This window comes from Ixodes scapularis, unplaced genomic scaffold, assembly GCF_016920785.2.
Source record: "Ixodes scapularis isolate PalLabHiFi unplaced genomic scaffold, ASM1692078v2 PGA_scaffold12__126_contigs__length_90152505, whole genome shotgun sequence".
In the NCBI taxonomy this organism is placed as follows: Eukaryota; Metazoa; Arthropoda; class Arachnida; order Ixodida; family Ixodidae; genus Ixodes; species Ixodes scapularis.
Window position 1 is genome coordinate 67936330 of NW_024609838.1, and position 16454 is coordinate 67952783.

Consider the following 16454-nt stretch of genomic DNA (forward strand, 5'->3'; position numbering starts at 1 on the left):
CAACGGAAGCATGTCTTTGTTCCTGGTCATTTTCAATGATCAGTGTCTTTTTATTATTTTTTTTATTTTTCATGGTATAAGAAATGCTAATTTTGTTATATATTTTTATAATGTTGCACAAATGCTTCTCTCTATTTTTATATCGGTTTTGGCAAATGGCGCATTTTGTTTTGTTTTTCTGATGCATTTTCCACCGTGTTTTTTTGTATTGCACTGCTGAACTGTACGGGGGGGGGGCAGAGGCTCTGTCAGGCACCAGGCCTTTATCTCTGCCCCCCACGCGGATTTTTCCGCGAAACAAATAAAGGAAAAAAAAAAAATATATATATATATATATAATCTTAGTGGTATTCCATTGCAAAAATATACTTATAAATTGCTCATTAGGTATGTTAATTGTGCATCCTAATTAGTTAAAAAGCACCCTGTAGTTCGACTTCGTGTAGTTGCAGTCCTGAGTAGCTCAGAGGTTTGCTCACCAAACGAGCACGCTTTAAAAAAAAAACAAAAAAAAAGCGTTTTTTTAGTGTCAATGAAATGAAAAAACTTTAAAACTGTGAAATACTTCTGTAAAATAGAAGTTTTTGACGCACTGTATCTACAATTACAATCCTTAAGAAATTCTGCAGGGTGGTCTACTGACAAAAATGCACTCACGAAGCCGACTGCGCCTTTTAACTCGACCATTTCATCGGCGATAAAAATTCCTCCTGGCGGGAAAAAGGGGAAACCAAAAAGAGCTTATGGCAGATTTTGCCACACTATAGATTGATTTAAAACTTTTTAGGTTAATTCTGCCGTTTTATCTTTTAACACAACTACACTCGCGAAGTCGACTGCGCCTTTTCCCCTAACCGTTTATACTGCAGTTAGAAATGCCTCCTTACCCTTTTACGTCATAGTTTGAACAGTTTAGGTACCGTTTTTTCTGCATTTCTGTCCGTATAACTTGTCGCATTTATTTAATCAAATTAGATAGATGTATGCATGGGACTCTGAGGCCTAACAACAAACATGTTAGACAGCGAGTAAAATGATTTCTTCCTACTTGACTGAGTGCTTGTTCCGTGCAGAAAAGTGCAGAACAGATCAGTTTTCTTGCAAGAATGGAATGTGCATTGACCAACGCTATGTTTGTGACACCGACGACGACTGTGGCGACGCTAGCGACGAGGAAGCGTGCGGTGAGTGCATGTTTTCGTACGTCTCTCGTGATCGTTATTCCCAGCAGTTTTGCTGCACTGCTTCCGGTCGCATATGTGAATAAGAGTAACCAGCATTTGCAAGCAGCATTAATATAACTTCGTGCAGCTAGCGAGGTCACTTAGAGCTCTTTTTGTTCCGCATCGCCCCAAGCTGTGGCAACTGGGGAAACAAGAGTGCATTCTTACAATCTGCACCCCTTTGACCACTACTCTGTACTTATATACAAACGCGTACCATGGAACCCCGCAGCACTCAACCTATGACGAAAGAAAAATATTTCACTAGCTGATTTTTTTTTTTCTCTCTCTCCGGTACCGCCGTAGTCATTGGCGGATAAAGAAAGGCGAGGTGTGGCGAGTCCCGTGTTTCTTATTATCTCCACAGCCAATGGGATTGCGACATGAGCCGATATGAACGTCGAAGGTCCAATCAGGAGGCAAGAAACGTGAACGTAAAGATAGGCCACGCCCCTGCGTATCTTAAGCCGTTAATGCCTATAGACTTTTCAAGCACTTTTGACCCAGGCGAAAAGTGCCCAGTCACTGGGCGTGGACGCTTGGGCGGCCTCTCATATTTCGTGCGAAGGAGTTACTGCGCACGCTAAGAACTCCTTCCACAGTTCAGTAGACAAAGATGGCAGCGCCCAGAAGATGATTATTGGAAAGGTCTGTCCGGAGTGAAAAGTTCGTCTGCTTCTTTTGTAGTCGAACTGGCGCTCGCTGCGCGTAGCTTTAATGGCGCATTCATACTGGAAGTTAAAATGCGTTTGTGAAGCGGTTGTAAATGCGGTTCCGATGGGGAGACCCCGTTCAGACGCACCAAGACGCGGTTGGCGGTTTCTCGGCGATCGCGCGTGATTCGGCAGCCCTGTTTTACAATTCAAAATTCAGCTTAATCGACCACCCAAAGCCAAAATTTAGCTATTTTGGCACTGAAGATTTTTCTTCAGGCTGTTCGCTCGCATTAAGAATTTTGGGCAGCAAAAGGAGAGATATAGACCCGCAAAACTTGTCCGCGATTCTCTTAACTCTGTACACAAGCAAAGCCCAGCCAGGTCATGGCCATGCGTGAGCGCGCCTTGCTGACTCAGAAGAGGATGCCCCCGACCCTTTCTTCGAAGTGGACCCTTCCCGCACGAATAGCTGACTTAATTTTCTTGATAGCGGGCCAGTTTTCCCCCGAATATTTTGCTCTTTTCATCTTCGGAGTTGTAAGCGGCACTGGTGGACCGTGGTGCGGTGGAATGTGTTCAGTGCTATAGTCGGTTACTAGTCAAGAAGGTAGCAGAAGCTCCTCCCCACAAGCGTGATGCGCTCGCTTAAAAAGCCTCCGCAGTCGAGAAAGTAGTTTGCTGAAAGCGCCCCTTTTGCTTCATTGGATAGATATTGGCTGCAGACAGACCTTGTAGCTGGCGGCAGCTTGCGCCACCTAGTAGGCGAGGCAAATGATGTATTTTGGACTTCTACATTGCTCGCTTCGGAAGGTAGATGCACTGATCTCTATTGTAGTAGGCTGGATCGCGGATCGCGGCCTCAGCAGCTGGGGCCGAGTGTCGCCACCGGCGGCCATTGATTGACACCAGCCAATGCATGGGAGTCTGTGGGAAGGACGAGAAAAAGTGCCGATTTCCCCCGTTTCTAAGCTGTTGTCGGCACTGAAACGTTTTGGATGATTTTCGATAAGCCCGTCAAATAGCTTGCTTAAAAGCATTAAAACTGACAGCCCTCAAAATTCTTATAAATCAATATTTTGTGGTCGAGAGTGACTCCGCTGTAGTGCAGCTCAATGACGCGAGTTACCCTAGAGTTATTGCGGAGTCGGTGGCGGTTTCGTTGAGTTGGGTTTAGCAGACGACAAGCTCGGAGGCTTTGCTGCGCGGAATTCGCTCACTATCGGAAAGCCGTCGTCGAAATGGAACTTCTTTGTCATTCATCAACGTCTGGGCTTCCCCGAGGACGGTCTCATTGACGGCAAGTTCCTTTGTTTACTCCTCTACAAGAGCAAGCTTTCCAGCTCAGCCGTAGGTGCTCCGGTACGTTTGATTTTTTTTATTCGGTGACCGAACGTTTGACAAATACCGATTCGATCTCCTAACACCCGACATAAGGATCGCAGCGCACTATAAAATACTCGCCTCCGAGCACAGCGTACACGCTTCAATATTCTTACTTTTGTGCGTTTCTCCCATAGACTTGCGTGTATTGCCTGGTGTCAAGCAATGGCCGCCGGTGGCGACACTGACGGGCTCCCGATCCGCGATCCAGCCTACTAAAATAGAGATCAGTGGGTAGATGTAAAAAGAAGGCACAAGTGGCAACGAAAATTGTTCGTTACTAAAGACATAGAAAGTTCGTGTCTATTACAGACCTGAGTTGGACCAGTAGTGCAATTTTATGAAATAAGAGGCGAAAAGAAAGTGTCCTTTGTTTTACAAATACATAGAAATTGTAATTTCTGTAAGTAATGCATATATGATGGTTGGTTTTAGCTTGATAACCATCGTACACGAATTAGGTACATTCCGTACATTCGCTGCGGTTGTTAAACATTGAAAGCGGAAAAAAGCCAGAAATCCCTGCGAATCGGGTTTTGACATATCCGGAAGTCGCCTTTGTTTTCCATTATGAATCCCAATGTGGAGACAGCGGAATGGTATTCTTCCGATTCTTCTTCGTCAAGAGAGTCTGGTGCAGCCTCGCCGTCTACGCCAATGCGCCAATGCGCCAATAGAAGACGCATAAGAGCGGCAATGTCCTCAACCGAGTTGCAAAGGCAGCTGATAATGAACGCCTATGTTCAGGTGCGACACGCACCGCCCGCCAAGCCCGGCCAACCGGCCTCACTGTGGAGGAGTCCTGCATCGAAGTCAGCAAACTGCTTGGCGTTGCTGTACGGACCATCCTCAAGATCAAGAATCAGACTAAAACAGCCGAGGGACAAGTTGTGACACCCTCTCGGAAGCACCCAGCAAATGAAGGCAAGAGGCGGCGCAAACTTAGGTACGGCGACTTCACGTTGTGCGCGCTGAGATCGTGCGTACACCGTTTCTTTCGACAAAACGAGGTCCCCGCGATCAGAAAAATAACGGCCGAATTCTGCAGAGCACTGAACTTCCCTCGTTGAAGGCTTGGACTGTGCGTTGCATTCTCCACGACAACGAATACGAGCCTGACAAGAAGGAACGAAACTCGCGGCTGATTGAACGAGAGGACATCGTCGCCTGATAGCAGAGGTATCTGCATGAGATTGCACGTCACTGACAAGATCATCGGAAGATCTTCTACCTGGGCGAGGCGTCGATGACGGCAGTGCACACTGTCTCAAAGGTGTGGATAGACACGACCGTGGCCTCGTATAACGACGCCTTTATGCATGGTTTCTCGACGGGTCTCAAGCCGCCATCGGGGAAGGGCCAGCGTCTTATCGTCACCCACATCGGCAGCGAGGACGGCTTCGTCAACGGCTGCCTGGACGTGTTATGTGGCCAAAAGACCGGCGACTATCATGAGGAAATGAATGGCGCCCACCTCGAGAAGTGTTCGACGGTGTCCTCGACAGACTGCCGAAAGGAAGCGTAATTGTCGTTGATAATGCTTCATACTATTCACGGCGGTTGGAAGCAGTGCCGACGACGAGTTCCCGCAAGGACGACATCCGACAGTGGTCTAAAAAAAATTCATAAGACCCCAAGTTGTTGAAGAAGCAGCTCCTCGACATTGTGACATTGGAGAAGCCACAGCACCTCGTGTGAACACTGCTGCTGCGACGGCTGCCTCCACTGTGGTCAGGCTTCCACCGTATCACTGCGAGATCAATCCCATTGAACTGATATGGGCCCAGATCAAGACCGGCGTTGCTGCCCGAAGCAAGACGTTCAAGATCGTCGATGTGGGGACACTCCTCAACGAAGAAGATGGCAAGGTCACCTCTGACAACCGCATTAACGCTGTGAGGCACGCTATTGGCGTTCAGAAGAGGTGGTGCCACAAGTGCCCACATCCAGCCCATCGTCATCCAGCTGGATGGAGAGGACACCACATGAGGAAGTGACCTGTCTGGTGTTGAGCCCCCTGACGAAGCTTAACGCCAACATCAAGAAGAAAGCGTGCAACATTTCGGAACACCAAACGGTCCTTTTAAGGCCCACACATATGCTGTAAAGTCGGATTGTCGTCCTTGTCCACGACTGACCTTCTGTGTCTCATGTTGTCATGCTTCCCTGCTTCGTTGCCGTATAGCATTGCTCATGGCTTCTTGATATGGCAGCCACCAGACAACCTTTTCTTTTCGTTGCAAAAATGTCTAAGCTTGCCTATACATTCCACCGAGCCATGAATCATTAGTATAGAGTTAAACTTCGCCAAAACAAAGCTTTGCAGCCCATCTACGGCAGTGACATCAGATGCCATATTGCCTTCCCGCTGTCTAAAAATTTTCGCTAAGCAACAAATTGGATTTTGACTGCAAATAAGCTCTTTTTTGTCTAAGAAAAATGACAAAACAGTTCACTGCCAGCGCTCTGCTTTAAATCATAAATGGGACGTCTGAGGCTATTCACACGCCTGAGGAAACCCTGGGTATAGCCAATACCGTGTGTTAACACAGTGGAAAGCAAAATCCCAGTACCAGTGATCTGCTTCGAAGGATAAATGGGACGTCTGTGGTCATTCGCACGACCGAGCCCAATCTGAGAATAACAGTAACGTTTGTCAGCACCATGCCCGTAGCCGGGAAGGGGGGGGGGGGGGGGGGAGGGGTGTAGACGCCCGGCTTTCCCCTCTCTTCCATATTTTTTTGGGGGGTGGGGCAGGGGGGGGGGGGGGGGAGGTCGAGGACGGCTTCGCGGATGTCAAGTGAAAGGTTACCCTTTTCCTTTCTTGCTTTTCACAAACACATCGGTTTCAGATACGTACATGCGCACGATGATCCACTGGTTTCAGTCCATAGCCTCCAGATTTGACACATATGTAGTTTTTCACATGCAAATCGAGGCTGGGAGACCTGTGCAAGCCGGTAATCAGAGAGGGGCTCCAGCCACCCCGCTGGATTAAGAAATATGCTAACAGGCTCACCACGTGGAAGACTGAGCAGGACTTTTCATGCCCATGTCCTGCGGCGCTGAATAAATCGGCCAAACGGGTCGCTGCGCAAATGACCGGCTAAAATGTAGAGGACGCCGCACCCAACAGTCAGCACCGACAGACACACAAAGACGGGGCTGTTGCGGCCTGTCTTCGGACTTTGTGACCACGACGACGCTGGTAACCATTTGTGACAGCGTTGGGAGGAAGATTATAAAAGCCTTTCGTATGGTGACGAGCCCGCAAATCATAGGCTCATCGTCTCTTTTGCTCACAAAGACGACGTCGGGGCTCAGCTAATGTCCTTGTATCTCTAATTCCCCCCCCCCCCCCCCCCCCCCCCCCCCCCCCGTCTTCCGATGCTTAGAAGTATGCTACGAGGATGCATTTGAACCTAGATTACCGTGCAGCTGAACGCGACGCAGAAACTTGCCAGGGTCGCCACTTTTCACAGATGATGCTTCGAAGGCGTCATTTCATAGATACTGCTTCGAAGGCGTTACTTCAATTAACAGACGTTTTACTAAGGGCAGCATAGATACGGTCGAAATTGGGTGAAGACACTCACTGTGTTAGTGGTTCACTCATGCCCGTCCCACGCAGACCACTACACTTATAAAGAAGAGTTTGTATCAGATCTGATGTTAGCGTCCAGTTCCAGCCAGCTGTAAAGAGCAGTCTGGCAACCTAAATAAACCAGCTTTCTTACAAGAAAAACTCGATGCATGGTGGTCGGATTTGACTAATCCCGCAAAAAGGGCGGTAAACGGAGAAAAAAGCCAAACCATGGACGTGCTCAAGCCTCCCGAGGGCCTGAACTTGACAGGAAACGTAGCGGAGAACTGGCGACGGTTCAGACAATGTGTGGAACTGTACCTACGGGCGACGGAGACCACCAAGCGAACCGACGAACAAAGGGCAGCCATTTTACTTTCTGTGGCAGGACCCGATGCCATAGAAGTCTACAACACTTTTACCTTCGTACGTGAAGAAAAACAGGGCTACCAGACAGTACTAAAGAAGTTTGAAGAGTACTGCATGCCCCGGAAAAATGAAACCTACGAACGGTACATTTTTCGTTCACGAGAACAAGAAAGTGGTGACACTGGCGTCACAAGGGGGGTGCGGGGGGAGGGGGGGGGGGAGGAAGGGGATCGCGGCGGGCGACGAGCGGGGGAGAGGGAGGGGGGGGGGGGGGTGTCGGCGCGGGCCACCGCCCCGGGAGCTGTTGACCCTCGTGACGCCACTGATGGTGACCGGTTTGAACAGTGCCTGCGAGAGCTACAACTGAAAGTAAAATCGTGCAACTTCTCGACTTTGTCGGACTGCATGGTACGAGATCAAATCATATGTGGGTAACGGACAAAAAACTGCGAGAGCGCTTGTTGCGCGAAGATTTGACGTTGAAAAAGGCCATACAGCTCGGAAAGCCCTATGAGGTTCTTCAGGCACAAGATGAAGCTCTCGACGGTCCTCGACGTGTCGATGCAGTCGACAAAAAGAAGGGAGCGGACATGCATGAGCGGAAAGTCCAACCGACGGGGAAAATTTGTCCCAAGTGCGACCAGAAGCATGACCCACGGAAGTTTCCGGCGTACAATAAAAAGTGCAAGAAGTGCAACAGGATGAGTCACTTAAGTGACTCTTCCTGTCACGGCGAATTCGCCGTGTGTTGCAAAACAAAGGCTTCGGTAGATGAAGTAAAAGAACAGGACGACAGCGACTACGCCGTTCTTCAAGTCAGCGGCATGAAAAGGCACCATGACAGAACAGCACACGACAAAACAGCACACGACAAAACAGCACGCGACAAGACAGCATGGTCAAAACAGCACGCGTCAAAACAGCACAGCGTCAAAACAGCACGGCGACAAAACAGCACGGCGTCAACAGCACAGAGTCAAAACAGCACAACGTCAAAAGGGCACAGCGACTGCACCGCGACAAGACAGCACTGTCTCAAAACAGGACATTGACAATATAGCTGGGGTTTGGCATTTTCAGTTTTTATTATTTCTAAATTCGGCGTACCTTTTTCGGTTGTTATTGCAAACAGAAATTTTTGGTTTATTGCAGTGAATATTTGTAGACACATAAACTTCTCGGTTCTTTTCGGTTTATTGACGAAAACCAGTATACTGACGAAAATGCAGTATTTAAAAGCGCTTGTTTAAAATGTATAGTGAGTAAACCAGGTATTGATTTTCTTAATTGTTGCTGTCTATGGCAGCCGACGTGACCTGTTCTGCAAGGCGCACTGGGACTCTATCGTGATCTGACATTATTGGCGTGTGCTCGTATTTGTACGGACACTGGATGAACATGAGCTTCACCACCACTTCGATCGGAGAGCCAAATATCAACATCCAGAAACTTGATACCATTTTACTCAGGGCGTTTTTCCCCGTTTTCACGACAGCGAGGGGTGGTAAATTCGCGCCGACGACAGAAACAACAATAAAAGAATGGTATGTATGCCCTCCTCTACTAGACGGAAGTCAGGGGTGCTAAAAATGTGCGGCATTTATGGACGCCCCTGATTTTCATTGTTCAGTTCGCGATTAAACTCTCTTATTTGAAGAAAGAATTCGGCACACAAATTCATATCAGGTGAAAAACCAAGATTTCGTCCTTAAGACCCCTGGGACCCCAGAGCTTTTGTTGAACGTTGAACCGATCTCTAAGGCTAGCTGAAAACTGCGAAAGGAGTGGCATACGGTCAGTAATTAGTCATACCCCCCCCCCCCCCCCCCTCCGAACTCCTCGAAAATACTGACCTTTTTCAGTTAAAACCGAATTTGAAAAAAAATATTTCGGCGTACTTTTACCGGTTTTATTCGGTGTAAGCCTAAAGCGCTGAACCTCAAATATAGCGTATGTATTTAAAATAATGTATGTCTCAAAGTATGCATTGTAAAGGAATGGAGGGTCTAGGCCAATTCGTCGAAAGCCAACTCGTCGAGGGCCGATTTGTCAAATCTGATTTCTTGGGAGCAAGTTCGGAGTGGGGAGTATATACTCGACGCGCACATGAAGGCTTCCTGAGCAGTACCGAAGCCTTTGCTTGTGCTTATTCTGGCTATATGTCGAGCAGTTCTGCTAATTTTGACGCGCAAGTTTGCTTGCACGTGTACAAAAAAACAAAAAAAAAAACAATAACAACAACAACAAAGTAATTGGACGGGATAATGTTGTCGTGAATTGTTAAAAAACAAGAACAAAAACAACAGAAAGCCTGTGCGGCAACAGTGTGCTCAGCCCATGCTGCAGGGAAGCAGTATTGAGGCTGTGGCATGTTTCTGCTTCACCGGTTTCCCCTCGATCGAGGCCTTCGTCAGAAATAATTGTGAATTTAATTCAGAACGACTTCTCGCCTGCAAGCTGCAGCCGCGTGTTTCCGGGACATTTTATTCGCGGCGAATGAACCCCGCAGAATCGGTGCCCATGGTACACCTTGAATACGTTCGACATTATAGTCACCTTACCTTACCTGTTGTATCAATGCATCTGTAATTGGCGCATCTCCCGCTTTTTCTTTTTTTTTTTTGGAGGGGGGAGGGGGGAGGGGGGGCGTTTTACGCTTAGGTGGTAATTACGAAACGACGAGTACTAAGGAACCTTACCGGACTGCCGCAAACCAGACGGTTAATAACTTGAACTTATGGACTTATTTCTCCCAATAACCTTTCCGCTTTCGCTGGTCTTACAAAAAAGACCAGTCAACGCGGCCACCATCGACGCGAAGAAATCACCTCTAACTACCCAATATCTTCAAGTAGGCCCCCATCGTTTATAACCTAGCGCCAAAAAAATGAAAGGGTCGAGAGGGTTCGAAATTATTCGCGCAGAGAGAGGTGAAGAGCGCGCTCGTAGTTGCTACATGCGTGCTGTTTTATCGCTGTGCTGTTTTGACGCCGTGCTGTTTTGGCACGTGCTCTTTTGTCGCTGTGTCGTTTTGACGCGTGCTGTTTTGTCGCCGTGCTGTTTTGACGCTGTGCTGTTTTGTCGTGTGCTGTTCTGTCGCCTTCCCAAAATCAGCACATGTAATACTCAAAAAGAAAATAAGTGTCTGGTCAAGGTCCTAGTAGCCATCAAGGAAGTGGAACTAAACGTTGACACAGAATCCCAGGCAAGTCTTTTGCCAACTTCACTGTTCCAGAAGCTACACAAGACGGCGAGCCTGAAGCGAAGCATTTTAATCCTAAAAGGCTACAACGATGGTGCGACTGCACACAAAAGGAAGGCACTGCTGGAAGTGAAACTCAAAGGAAAGAGCGCAAATATTGTTTTCTTCATCGTGAAAAAAGGACGCCAGGCCATAATGGGATTAGCAGCTAGTGAACTCCTGGGGCTGGTCCAGCGAGAGCACATGGTGAAAGAAACTATGGCTCAAGAAGGCGGAACAGAAGTTTCCTAAGTTGTTTAAAGGACTAGGGTGTGTGGGACGGGAATGTAAGATCGTCCCTTAAGAAGGAGCAGAGCCAGTGGTACAGCCGACGAGAAGAGTGCCACGAGCTCTGAAAGAACCACTCAAGAAAGAACCCCAGAGAACGGAAGAGGCTGGAGTTATCACCCGAGTCAATGAACCTACTGATTGGGTAAGACCAATTGGGAAAGTCAAGAGGAAAGAAGGTGCTATTAGAATCTGCATGGATCCAAGGCAAGTGAATCAATGCATCAAACGGCAGCACTACCGAATGCCACGCCGTGAGGACATCGAAGCAGAACTGGCAAACGCCAAGCTCTTCTCAAGGCTGGATGCCAGTAGTGGGTATCACTCGATACCACTAGGTGAGAAGGCCTCTCGAGTGTGCACGTTTGGTACGCCAGTTGAACGCTACCGATTTCTGAGACTATCATTTGGCATCTTATTGTCACCGGAAGTCTTCCAACAGAGCATGACTGAAGGTTTTGATAGACTTGAAGGGGTAAGAGTGGACGTTGATGATGTACTCGTATGGGGTCGCTCCAAGGAAGAGCACGACATGAGACTACGGGAACCATTCAAAACAGCCCAAAGAGCTGGAATGACCTTCAACATGGAAAAGTGCCAATTTGCGGTCCAAGAGATCAGCTACCTGGGTGGCCGAATCACTAAAAATGGGGTGGAGCCGGATCCACCACTAGTTTCGTCAGTGCTTCAAATGTCTACTCCTCAAATCAAGAGGGAAATACAGCGGATGCTGGGAGTCATCAACTATAATGGCAAGTATTTGTCACACCTGTCACAAAGAACAAGTCTTCTCAGAAGCCTCATCAAGGATTATGTGATATTTAAGTGTACTGAGGCTCACGAAGCAGAATGGGACAGACTGAAGAAAACACCAACTAACAAACCAGTGTTAGCATCTTATGACCCTGAAAAGAAGACAAAGTTACAGCTGATGCATCACAGTATGGACTGGGAACGGCACTCCTACAACTGAATGGTACAGAGCGGCATCCAGTAGCATTTGCGTCACGACTGATGAACGACTGTGAAGTGCGATATGCACAAATTAAAAAAGAAACGCTTGTCATCACATTTGCCCTGTGAGAGGTTCCATGACTTCATTTATGGTCGCAAGTTCACACTGGAAACCGACCATCGACCATTGATCTCCATAGCAAAGAAAAGCATTGAAGACATGCCACCTTGTCTGCAGCGATTTTTTTATTCGTCTGATGAAGTACGAGTTTGACCTGTGCTATCTACCTGGAAAAAACTTGGTGCTAGCAGGCACATTGTCTCACGCACCAGTAAAAGAGGACAAAAAGGAAGAGGTAGAACTGGAAGATGTTGAATTACATCCTGTCAGCATAATGTTCACAACACTGAGTCCGATATTTCAGAAACTGCAAGAGGCCACGGAGAGTTATGACGAACTACGGGGAGTTATCGCACGGATCCACCAGGGCCATGAATAACAGGGAGACCTCAACAGGTACGCATCAAAGTTGACTCTTGTCAACAGTGTCCTCTTAAAGGGCTCAAGAGTAGTGGTTCCAAAAGCTTGTCGTGCAGACATACATGCAAGACTGCATGGAGGACATTTAGGCATGAGCAAATGCGAAGCTCGTAGTAGAGCTTTAGCATTCTGGCCAAGAATGAATGCTGACATTAAGTCATACATATCAAAGTGTGCAGCTTGTCGAACTTTTGCATACCAGCAAGCTGCTGAACGACTCATCATGAAAGAAGTACCCAGTAAAGCATGGGAGAGGATTGGAGCTGATCTGTGATAACATGCAGGATCGTCGTACCTCGTGGTATATGACGCTTACTCCAATTACCCTGAAATGGTGCAGCTAACAGAGACTAGTGCTGCTACAAAGATTGAACGTATGGCAAGTGCTTTCGCCAGGCATGGAATCTCCAAAAAACTCTGCACCGACAATGGTCTACAATTTGCAAGCAGAGAATTTGCAGCATTTGTAAGAAAGTTTGAGTTCGAACATATCATCTCGAGCCTAAGGCTTCCTAGAGTGAATAGACTCGCAGAAAAAGAGGTCCAAACGATCAGAAGGATTCTAAAGAAAACTCAGTATGCGAAAGAATATTTTTGGCTAGGGTTGTTGAACTACAGGTGCACACCACTCGAGAATGAATGGTCACCTTGCGAGTTATACATGGGCGACGATTGAGGTCTCAACTGCCAGACTTCTAAGCAGCACAAGGACGAAAGGCGGCAAAACACAAACAAAATGTCACAGCCGGTAGGCATTTGGAGCCACTGGGCACTGGACAGGCGGTGCCGGAAAGTGGAAAGTCAAAGCACAAGTCAAAGAGCAAGTGGCACCAAGATCCTATGTGGTGCAAGCTGAGAGTAGTGCTGTGTACAGACGAGACAGGCAACATTCACTTGTGAGCAAGGAAGCATTCGAAGAAAAAATCTCCGACTCGGAGGTGGATGTTCAACACAAGGTCGCAACGAGGACAATGTGCAGCACCAAGAAACTCGTGACCATGAAAATGAAATAATGGTTGGTCCTGCAGACTATCTAGCGCCGGTGTCTGTGCAACCTACCACTAGAGTGTCATCAAGACCCGAGAAGAAGAAAGTGAAGCTTACTTATGATGAAAACTTTAACCATGCATGGTCAAGTTGTAGAGTTTCAAGTTTGTATTTTGTTAGAAAAGAAGATGTCTCAGATCTGATGTTACTGTCCAGTTTCAGGTAGCTGTAAATAGCAGTCTGGCAACCTGAATAAACCAGTTTTTGTTACAAGACAAACTCGATGCAGAGTTTGGTGACCATTGCATTTTACTGTAGCTCCACGGAAATCACTGCGATAAAAAGTTGATACCGTCATAATGTAGAGAAGCAAGCTGTGGCAGACGAAGAAAGAGACGGCGTCCGACGCATGATGCTAAGCCTATGCCCACATCGACCTTTTCGATGTAAATACCATTGCTGGATTCTCACGCTGTCTCGCAGGACCTATGGCGAATGAAATTGGACGTGGTTACGACTTAGCAACGTACGCTCGAGCAAGTGCAAAACCGCGGTAAATAGCAGGATAACTGCTACAAGAAGCTCGAGTCGTAGAAATGCTGCCCGGCAGCCATGTTGAAAATATTCCTATGCAAGGACAAGATTGGTTCGCGCAGGTCGTTACGTCACGGAAATGATGGGGCGTGATTGGTGGCGAGGGAATGCAACATTTCCTTTGAGGGTCATTTGCCACTACCTTCTTGACTTGTAACCGATTACAGCCGGTCGTGGCTTCGTTGGTGGCGGACTCCCCTCTCGTCACTCCCACGTCGATCGAATCTACTGTTTGTTTGAGAGTAAGCTCAAAGAAACGCCGTATGAATTGCCTATGTTCCCTTTTTTCCTTTTGATAGTAGTAAACATTACAGGGCGAGCTAGCGCCGGTACCCTGCTGGCTCCGTAGTAGTGTGTTTGCAACGCAATTGGGCTCACGACGTCTCTATCGGCCTTCGTGGTGGTCATGCGCGGTGTTGAAAGCTTTCCGTAATTCACGCGACTGTCTTAGTGATTACAACAGTTGCTATTTCGATCGATCGTTGGCGGGTTCCGGTCTTCTGCGGGCAAAGACTAACAAGGCAGTGAGGGACGGCTTTGGCAACACGAATATTAAACAAAATCTTACTCCAATCACATCACCGGAGTGAAGCCCAGTAAATTACTGGTCAAATATTTTCGCGGCGGACTAAAGTGACGGACGTGAATATCACGTTTCTTCGTTGATTTGTCCGCTTCAACGCTAGGCCCACAGCGCCTTGGACGCCTCATCAGCGACAGATGCCATCTTGTTTTGAAAGCCACCGACGTCAGCGTCACGTTCGGATTAATCGCCTTTTCGCGGCTCACGAAAACGGTTGGGATAAATCGGTTCCGATGTGGTTGGCGAAAGCGCGCCCGAAGTCTTTGATTCCGGTTGACTTGGGGTTGAGAACGCGCGGATCCGCTTTGCGGTTGCGGATCCGCTTCGAGTGTGAACGCGCCATAACTGCTAAGGTGAAAATGGCGACTTGTTTTATGTTGTGATTCATTTTAGACAACGAGGAGCGCAAGTTCGTCTACTTCATTTGCAGATGTGGGGACAGCAAAACGCCGAGCTATGATTGGCTCTGATTGAAGGATTGTGGGTAGACCTCAAAGCAAGCTGCCTTAATGTTGCGAGAACTGTTTTAGTCCCATTGCGAAAAAACGATGCTTAAAAATATAGGAAGCACACGTGTACTGCCCTGCATTTTGCGGACTGGGAATGTAAGGTCGGCATGAATCACCTTTGCGCACCCTTCCCCTGTCTGACAAGGAAAGACGCAACAAGGGCAGAACGAAGACTCGCAGGAGTGAGAAAAAGCTCTGTAATGCGAAATTAGAGCGCAGTTCTTGAGGCATTTTGATATTGCGATATACCGTGACAGGAGGGTACGCAGGAGGAGGAGAGGAGGGTGCAGAGGAGGAACGGTGGCTATGGAGGAGGGGAGGGTACAGAGGACCCTCCCCTCGTTCTCCACTTCTCCTCCTCACCCTAGTTCCCCTTTCCCCCCCCTCCTCCTCCACCACCACCACCACCTCCCCTTCTCGTTCTCCTCTTCCTACCCTCCTCCACCTCCTCCTTTATAATCTCCCATCCTCCCACAGTTTCCACTCTAAATTTAGCTGGAAAATGGACGCCACGTGACCCGAACACCAATTCAGTTTCTCCGCTAAATTTAGCGGGGAAAATGAAGTCACAAGACTTCGTGTCACGTCACCTATGAACAAAATCAGCTTATCCTCTAGATTTAGCGGGAAAATTGACCTCACGTGACCTCAACACCAATTCATTTCCCCGCTAATTTTAGCGGGGAAACCGAATTGGTGTTTAGGTAATGTGACATTAGTTTTACCGCTAAATTTAGCAGGGAAACGGAATGCGCAGTGTTGCATCGTGATACGTCACAGACCTATCAGAGATATTCAGTTTCTTCGCTAAATTTAGCTGGGAATTGATTGGGTATATCTCTGTGACGTCCCATAACGCAACGCGCGCGGTTACGCCGACGGCGACGCCGCGAAACGCGTGAACGAGCGCCTAAGAGCCGCGCTCTAAAATACGTCAGAATGTAGGGTTCATAAACATCGCAGGTTTTGGGAATAGGGTGAAGTGAATAGAAAGTGAGGACCAAACCCAAAAGTAAAATTTTACAGTGTATGGGGCCGCAGAGACACATCTTAGAGATATGGAAGAACCACCCTTTGATGCCGGAGTAGACGTGGATAGGATGCAACAGGAAAGGAAAGGAACGAAAAAGGGGAGGTCTAGGGGCATTTCTGAAATGACAAGATTGAAACAGAGTCAAAGATTGTAGTGAATATTTGCGAATGAAAGGTAGTAGGGGGGGGGGTGACAACAGTCATGGGATTTGCATTTTTGTGGACAGGAAATGATCCGAGAAAGGAAAACGCAGAGCACATAAGATGCAGAAAAAGTGACATCAAGAAAATAGGGAAAGACCATAAAATACTTGTCATAGAAGATATGAATGCTCACTTGAAGGAACTTGATGCTTTGACCGATGCGACAGGAAGGACGTTACGGGAGTTGTGCGAGGCCTTAGATGTGGTACTGTTAAATGCACAAAGAAAAGTGAGTGAAAAGTAACATGGGAGAGGTTCAACTCTCAATTCACAATGGGCTACTTTATAATTCCCCACAAATTGTATAACA

At 47.6% G+C, this 16454-nt stretch overlaps 1 pseudogene; it reads left to right on the forward strand.

Annotated features, from left to right (window-relative positions):
- Nucleotides 1–16454, forward strand: part of LOC8028327 — an 89211-nt pseudogene that overhangs the window by 20047 nt on the left and 52710 nt on the right.